This window comes from Lycium ferocissimum, chromosome 6, assembly GCF_029784015.1.
Source record: "Lycium ferocissimum isolate CSIRO_LF1 chromosome 6, AGI_CSIRO_Lferr_CH_V1, whole genome shotgun sequence".
Classification (NCBI taxonomy): domain Eukaryota; kingdom Viridiplantae; phylum Streptophyta; class Magnoliopsida; order Solanales; family Solanaceae; genus Lycium; species Lycium ferocissimum.
Genome location: NC_081347.1, coordinates 64,035,436 through 64,044,823, shown reverse-complemented (window position 1 = coordinate 64,044,823; position 9,388 = coordinate 64,035,436). Strand labels below are relative to the sequence as shown.

The 9,388-nt window shown below is 32.0% G+C and overlaps 1 pseudogene; it reads right to left on the bottom strand.

Annotated features, from left to right (window-relative positions):
• Positions 1–597: 597 nt before the first annotated feature.
• Positions 598–5,685, bottom strand: LOC132060020 (polygalacturonase At1g48100-like; annotated as a pseudogene).
• Positions 5,686–9,388: the final 3,703 nt, after the last annotated feature.

Here is a 9,388-nt window from a genome sequence, read left to right as displayed (position 1 = left end):
TTTTCTTTCTTTCATCTTATTCCTTTTATATGGTTGGAGTTGCTTCTTTAGTCTAAAATTTATGTGGTTGATGAGAATGTTTACTTTTCACAATTACTGGAATAAAAGTAAATAAGCTTAAGGCTTTAGCTGCAATAGAGTTCTTGAAATGAAAAGGAAACTAAAATTATGAGTTTACCCATAGGGGAGGAAGAGTTCTGTCATGTATAATAACACGAATAAGGATCATTAAGTCCAATTTATGTGACGTAGTTTGAATCTGCACGGGATTTAAGAAAGAAATGAAAACTTCGGAAACTTGTGATCCAAAACATGTCTTAGCGTTTGTGTGCCTATAAAACTTTTGAAACATGTGGTCTTAAATGTGTCATAATATTTGTGTAGTTATAAAAGCTTTTCAGTAAGGGCAAAATGAAATGCTAAGTTAATTGTTTCCAAAGTTAGTAGTGTATCATTTTTTTCGAGAGGCTAAAAGGAAAGTGAGTCACATAAACTGTAATCTAGAGGAGTAGCATTTTGAAGAATCTGAAAAATTAGTCCACTCTGTTACACAGTTTTTAGTTGCTAGATTTCGAAATTGTAATGAAAATGATGAAATAGAGAACCTCTTTAAACTAATCATTTTATTGGTAAACATTTCACTATCTAGTACAGACGATAGGTCATTAAAATAGACCATATCTGCTAGTACAAAATAGTATCCCCAATAGGGATGGAAACCAGCCTAGCCAGTAAGTAAACTTTATATGAAACTGACCTACAAAAATAGTTTACATACAAAATACAGCTATAACTAACATTTCTGAACTCCTAACGATTGATCGATCATCAGGTACTGCAGGTATATTCAACAGCCTCTCCAACTGTCTGTGGCATTCCATCTTGCAAGCAATCAATCGGAGGTATCGTTAACGTCTGTTGAGTTCCATAAGCGTTCCAACAGAACGGATCATCCACGAGCTCACCTTCATGTGGGAGAAGTTCAACCGGACATTGTAATATTGGTGCAGGCGATTGTGTCGCTACAGGCAAAGTGGATAGGAGCGCTCCTCACGTCGTAGGTGCCCTTGATGTTCCTGTACGTAGGGGTGACAAAATTAGCTCCTTGAAAATATGACTCGCCCAACCCGCCCATTTATTAATTCATTCCATTTAGACCCGCCTATATTCAATCCAAATTTGACCACCCTACCTGTACGAGATGTCGCGCACGTATACGGCCGACGTCTCGTTCCGACAGTCCTTTGTCATGCAGTAGTATTGATCTATGATTATGCAGTTTCGCACGTTTTCCATCTGAATTGTGTCGAATAAAAATCCTGTTACTGATCCGGACCCGCCTTGCCATGTCTTGATCCGAACTCCGTTGTCTGAGTCTCGTATAATGGCGTTATGGACCGTTATGTTTGACACACATGCCTGGCTATGGTGCACTCCTAGGCTCCCAATACTGCAGCAAAAGAGGGCAAGTATGTATCAACTTCTAATGAGTTTTTTGAGTACTAAGATTAATGGACTTACAGTAGTTCATTAATGAGATGAAACATGTACTAACATTGTGTAGACGAATGTAAACTCCGGAAAGATCAATAGATCACATGGTGGCTAGTAGCCATGATAAGGTTACGATGAGAGACGTTGAGTAAGGACAAGTGCAGGTTAGATTGTCTTGATTTTCACATACTCATTATCACTAGTCTTATTTAACTTGGAGCCCGTTTGAGTTAGCTGATAAATGTTAAAGTACTGAAAAAATACTTTTTAATTGTTGAAATTCGATTTCACAAATGAAAGCAATTACGTGTTTGGATAAGTATTAAAACCGATAACAAACAGGTTGATGCGTTTGGTAAAAAGATGTCAATAAGCAATTTTTCTATTAAAATGACTAATTTGGACAACCAGATGAAATGGAGAGGCAGTTAGGAGTTTTAATTTTAAACATAGGGAGTAATCTACTTTTTTCCAAAAAAAAAATTAAAAAAAATCATGTATAATACATGTGAAATGCAATATTGGGGAGCAAGTGAAAATGGCACTATTGAGGTGTTGAATCGAAAATTTTAGGTGGATAGCTCGACACTCTCAACCTGGTTTGGCCAATTTTTGGAAATTGTTTGAAAAATATAAATATGTGTGAATGAAAATGAAAGGAGCGTGTATTTTGCATACGTTATTCTTTAAAATCATTATTCTAGTTTTTTTTTTTCTTTTTAAAAAAGTAAATATTCATAATTAGTTTTTAGAGACTAAATTTTAAACGAATCCTACTAAAATTAAATTGAAAATAAATCCAAGCAGCTTGGTGGAGTAAAGGGAAGATAAAGTTTCAGTCATCAAATATGTGATGGGGTGGTAAGTATTATTTTTTCTTAATAGAGATATCGAATTCGAGTCTCGAAATAAAATTACTCTTAATAAGAAGTGCTTTATTTTACAAAGTAGACCTTCCGATGTTGCATTAATCGGGTCTCAAAGTCAATATCGAACACCAAATAAAAAAGAAAAAGAGAGAAGTTTGATATACTCTAGATCCGGTGACATGATTAATTAAGAAGATTATTAAAAGAGCATATGATTAATTAAGAAGATTATTAAAAGAGAAAAAGACAGATCTTGTCCTTACTTGCACTGCACTAATTTAAGGAAAATTAGATTCAGCTTTCTGTCAGTACAAATTTTTAATTTATAAAATTGAGGATGATGACAATAGTCAATACGTCAAGTTTCAATGAAAAAATAGAAACAGAAAAAGTACCTGATCCCGTGACTAGGCCCACATGTGACTGCTTCAATCTCAACATTTGAACTACCAGGTCCTATTGATATGCAATCATCGCCTGATACAACAATATTACATTTTCTTTAAAAAAATCTTCTAAAATTAATTAATTGGATAAAAGAAATTCACAGGGCAACTTGTTTCGACATCAGTATTTAATTTGTATCTGCCTTTTTTAAACTTCTGCACATATTTTTACTTCAAATATAAGATGTTTGAAGTTAGGCTTGATAAAATTAAAGTTCAGATAGTTACATATGAGTGAAGTTCGTCGTTAGCTTATGCGATTGAAGTTCGAATCAATCTTATTTAATCTTGATCATTTTGTTGAGCTTGATTAAATGTGCGTGAACTTTGGATATAAATGGTTGAAGTCAAACAAAAATGACTGAAGTTGATACAATATAGCTTCGAGGAAGTTCGAGGCAAAAAATGGTTGAACTTGACCATATGAAAATTCGGATACTATATACGAAGTTAAACTTTATCAAGACTAATCTTAATGCCGTATCTAAAATTGTCCTGAAGTGAGTACATGTGCAAAAAAAGTTTAAGAAACGGGCACAAGTTAAATGACGGCGTTAAAATCGGGTATCAGGTGAATTTCGCCCATTAATTGGGGTTAATTTTGTACCATTGGCTATGACGGAGTTGTAGATTCCAACAGAGTTGGTGTTCTCAATGTGAATTCCATCAGTGTTTGGGCTAAGCTTAGGTGAAGAAATTGACAATTGGTCTATCAATACTCCTTCACACCCATCAAATTTCATGTGGAACATTGGACTGTTTTGTATTCTTAAACCTCTCACCACCAAATTCGAGCTCATGAAAAACCTTATCATCTGCAAATTTATATTTAAAAAAAAAAAAAGGTTACATGATGAAAATAGAAATTATAAAGAGACACTTAGACTATACGTTACTATGTTACACACCATAAAGGCGTAGTACAGGTAGAGATAAGTTCAGAATTTTGAGTTCATAAATTTTAAATTTTAGAAAATATAGTTTATTAGGTTCTTGATAAATTATGTATACATATTAAGCACATTTATTAACACAAATATAAAGTTTCAGAAAATTACCGAATTTTATGTTTCGAAAATAAAAAAATCTAGCTTCCGCATTTTATTAGAGAGAAGTGAAGCTAATTAACTTACAGTAGGGCTGTCACATGGTCCATGTAAAGTTGAGCCATTAGGTCCCTGTAACAAATGGAATTGTACTGATTACCATACAGAACAAACATTCACGAGAATCCTCTAACTCTATGCTTATTCAGACAGTAGTAAGTACAGTATGTTTTTAGTGTTTGTGTTTTGTACACTGAACGATGACATAAAAGATATATGTACACAATTAAGTCAGTTAAGATGCAATTGCGTGTAATTCCATTTAATAACGTTGATTGTAATTTCTAATGAATGATATTTTCACGATTTTAATTTATGTATAGCTTTGGGTGGGTATGGAAATAAATTAAGAAAAGGGGGAAAAAACTTTTTTTTTTTTTAATATTTGTGGTAAAAAAAACTAGTGATTTCGATGTTTAGTGATTATAAAGTCATCCATTAAAAAGTAAATGAGTAGTTTATATTTTATTTTTTTTTTTTTTAATAGAAATAAAACGGACCAAAAGGGAGTAAGTATCTTGTTATAGTAAGTCAAATTACACTAATAATATAAAATTTCCATTGCAATATCAATATGACAATATCAGTACATATACCTTAAATAGTACTAGTATTACTTTTAAACAGATGAAAGATATTGACACAAATTGAAATAATCCAATTATAAAGGTAGACAAAGAGACAGAGAAAAAGACACCAATATTATCACGGACTCTTTTACTCTTTTCTCTTCTCTCTTTTTAAATTAAAACCGAACCAAAAAATAAAAAGACTTACCCGTGAGGTTTGCAGGGTAGTTCCACCATTTTTCACCATTACCTTCAATAGTACCAGTACCAGTAAAAGTCATATTATCAAGTCTGTAAAACACAAGCCATTGCTTGTTACTATCTTCTTTAGGCCAACATTCTGGTCCTTCTGGTGGCATTAGCACCCCATTTACCTAATTGTAACAAAATTCAAAAATAAAATAAAATAAAATATTAAAACTAAAGGCAATATGTAGCACAAAATATCCCCCTCGGTTCAGTCTATGTCACATAAATAGATAGTAGTACTTTATGTCTTAGAATTCTGAATATAATTATGTCACATACATTGAAACTGAGGAACTAATAAGAAAAGAAAGACAATGATAATATGTTCTTACTCGAAATTCGAGTCCAGGCTTACAAGGGCCAGAGAAAATAGTGGAAGTGATCATGAAAGTACGGTCCGCGGGAACCAAAACCACAGCGGATTCGACTTGACACGCGCATTTCCAAGCCGCGACGAACGCATCTGTGTCGTCCGTGGAGCCGTCCCCGATGGCTCCATACTCCATCACGTCGAAAATGCAATTATCGTCAGAATTCAGAGCAGGCCCGCCTCCGTAACTCGGGTCCGACGGAATAACATTACTAGGAGAAGAAGCTGGTGATAGTGGTGGTGATGGTTCGTTACCATGAACATCAACAGGACTAGGAGCATTACTATCACTTTTGCTCTTTTGTTTCTTGGAAATGTGATGTCTTCCTTCCACATTGATTGATTGACTATAGAATAACAACATACTAGTAATAATAACACACAGTAAACGAAGTATCTCCATTGAAGGTGGAAATTGAGAAAATATTGAAGGAAAGATAACAACAACAACAAAACTCAATGTTGTGGTACTATTGTGTTATTTGTGTGTGTGTTTATGTGGCATGAATCATATGAAGTTGAGGCTGTAAATTTATACTGAAAAAGGGTGGCTAAAGGTTGGAAACACGTGGCAAGTTTAGGTCGATCAATCCGTTGCTGTCTACAAGAATATAATGCTCTTTCACGAAGAACAAAACTGTTGAGAAAATTTTAAAATATGTGACAAAATGCCAAGTCATATATGTGTGAGGCTCTTTACTGTTTAACATTTGGACTAGTGAGTCCTACTTCTACCACTATTAGTTTGACACGTATACATCTTTCTCTTTTGTTTCTTGTCCCTCTCCTTGGAATCACAGAGCTTTTCCTTCCAAAACGTACTTGGGGAGGCGTAAGGAATTTTATGTCTCAGGTCGACTGATTTGTTTTAAATTTATATCTCTATGAGAGTTTTTTTGAAAAATTACATTGTGTATAAGATAAATTTAGAATAGTACATGCGGGTTTATAAGAATTTAGTAATTTTTATCCAAACTCTAAGTATGTATTATAACATTCACAAAATATTTATAAATATTTCATTATAAATTCAGTTATTATTATTATTATTATTATTATAATATTAAAGCTTGGAATTATTATATGAATCATAAACTTTAGATCATGGGTTTACTCTAACTAACAGTATATTCAAAATTAATAGCTTGTTTGCTCAACTCAACTTTGTATATTTCAAAAAATATTTGTTTTCTGGTAGAAGTACTTTTTCGAAAAAATAATTTTGTAGAGTAACAATTTGTATTTGGAAGCAGCAATTTGTGCCTAGACAAGGTTTTAAAGGTGTCCGTAGGGAAAACTATCTTTTCCAGTTTTGAAAAACAACGTTAGGCTAACTAGGCACGGGCAAAGAGTACAGGCCGGCTCAACGCTAGGCTCGGCTTTTTCGTATTTTCGCTTTTGGCTCGATTTCAATCAAAATTTACCTCAGCTCGGTTGAGCTCGGGCTCAGTTGAGCCGGCTCGACTCAGCTCGATTGGCTCGTTTTGATCATGTACTAATTACTTTAAAACTAAAATTCATCCATTAATCTTAATTAAGTTAGCATAATATCAATTTAATAAATATTATTTATTGTAATAAATTTATAATTTTGTATTTCTTTAATTAATTTGACATAATTGAACTTTTTATAGACATCATTACTTAAAAATATTTTATGGGTGGTGCAAAATGTAATTAATATTTTACATTTAATAGTTCAAAAATTAGTGAAATTTAATATTGTACAAATTTGTTGAATTTAGTATTGCTAGTTCTATTGTTTATTTTTTGCTTGAAAATTTATTCATGTTTTCAATATATTAAGTAATGTCATTTAAATTTGAGTTCTTGTTTAGACTAATAATGTATATATTTCAGTCACACTTGAATGCAATTATCAATTTAAACTAGTAATGCTTATATTTTTCTTAATCAACCAATTTATATATTATAGATTTATGTTTTAATGGCATAGCACTACGTAGAACGAAACACTAAAGAGCCAAATCGGGCTCGGCTCTCGAACTCGAGCTCGATTATAATTTGACAAAGCTCGGTTGAGCTCGCCTCGGCTCGGTATTATAAAAAGTTTGGTTGAGCTCGGCTTGATGCCCAGGCCTGGCTACGACATTTATCCCTAAAAGTTTGGTCAAACACCCCAACTCTCTAAAATGGACTTTTTTTACTTTCAAGAAGCTTGGTCAAATAGGTTACAAAATTTACTTTTATGTAATATATAGTACATTTGAATCCTTAGAGCTATTTCAGATTTGTTTCTTTATAGTCTAAATTTTTTTTTTTAGTGAAATCCTGATTCCGCACCAAGCCTTAATTAAAATGGTTTAATCAAATTATTTTTGCAATAAAATTGATATCTTGATGTATCTTCATCATTACTTGGAAAAGAACGAAAACCAAGAAGTATGAAGATAACATATAAGAGTACCAAAAAAAAGTCATGATTCTAACTCTTAACCAGATTTCATACCCACAGATTTATTCAACGAACATCTCTGTTACTCCGAATGATATATCATGGTTTTATCAGGCGATGAAAATGAACCATACAATAAAAAGTCTAACTAGATCCAGAGCCAAGATTTAAAACTTACAACTTTAGAATTTCAGGTCTTTTAAAATTATTGAATTCTAAATTATTAATATATACATATTTAATAAAAAATTAATATGAATGCAAAATGTAAATCAAAACTATTTTGAATCCGACCTAACTTAGTAACTGGATGCACAGCTCGTCCGACCCATTTTAATCAAAGTTAAATTGGTGAACGTGGTTTGGATGTAAAAACAAAAAGGAGCAAAGCTTTAAAAATAATAATAATTTTTTTAAAAAAAAAATAAAGTTGTCATCGGTGACTCTTATATTTTTGCGTTAACCAAAATTTTATTTTAAAAGCTATAAAATATATATATAAATATGTATTTGTATTTTCCATTATTATTATACATTAATTTGAGTTGTTGTAATAACTCGTAAATTTAAAATTTATATCCGCCTCTGATTTCATGAACCGTAGAAAGAAAAAGAAAAAAAACTAAATCAAAAGTTAAATTAATGAACATGATTTGGATGTAAAAGCAAAGAGCAAAAAATGTAGTCTCGTGAGTCTATATTGTTTTGTAGTATCTTGTGGCCACGGAAGTTGGAACTTGGAAGCATATAGTAGGTGGACGACAAAGGGAAATAAGCAATTCACGGGTGCATCAACTAATAATATTAGACCCATTGTGTGTGTGTGACACAACCGACATACTTATATAATTTGATCAATGGTTCCAAATAAATTATTTTAGGATAGATTCGGCATATTCCAAGTAGTTACACTATTTAAGTACATTTTGATTACGCCTAACTATGGTTTAATAAAAATAAAAAATAAAAAGCGGTCCCTGCAAATATAATTTGACTTATGAATCCACGACATATTGATCTCACAAAGAATAACAATAGTTTCAGTCTAGATAATCTATAAATTATCAAGTTGAAAAAAAAAATTAAGTTGATTTTGTGTTTTTAAATAATAAATGAAAAAAATAAAAGATAGATAATCAAAAATAAGCAGTAAAGATTTGATTGTAAACAATCTAAGATAATGAATTCTCCGATTATTGAAACAATCATGAGTTAACTTCGAACCATGTGTTTGGTCGTTACCATTCTGTCAACCTCGGACTTGAATTTATTCTTGAAGTATTTTTTATAAAATAATTCAAGACCATTAATAACTTCAGTTTATGATCATAGTCGAATTACGATATCCCTATGATGATTTCAGATCAGATCAATTAATCTCTTAACGTAACCCCAAGTACTGTTATTTGACTAACTCAAACCTATATGTCCCAAGTAAATTCAAGCAATATGGCATAAACAATTGCAGACTTAAAATAATTGGATTCGAAAATAAAATGATCAAATAAAGAGAATGTCATGTCAAGAATACAAGTTATTCACAACCACCTAATAATAATGGGTTTATCAAAATCTAGAATAGAAATGTTGGCCTACAAATATTCTACACAATAGACCAGAGTAGAAAAAAGTAGAAGAATCCAACCAATTACTAACAGATTTCAATTTATTGCTAAAAAGCTCGTTTGAATCCCTTAGTGACGTTGAATAAAATCGGATGGCAAATAACACATAACTTAGTATTTACAAAAACGGAAAAGGGCCAAATATACCCCTGTTATCTTGGAAGTCAAAATATCTTCTAGATTATATTTTGGCCTTGAAATATACCCTCAAGTCGTTAAAGTTGACCAAAATGAAGGCTAATCC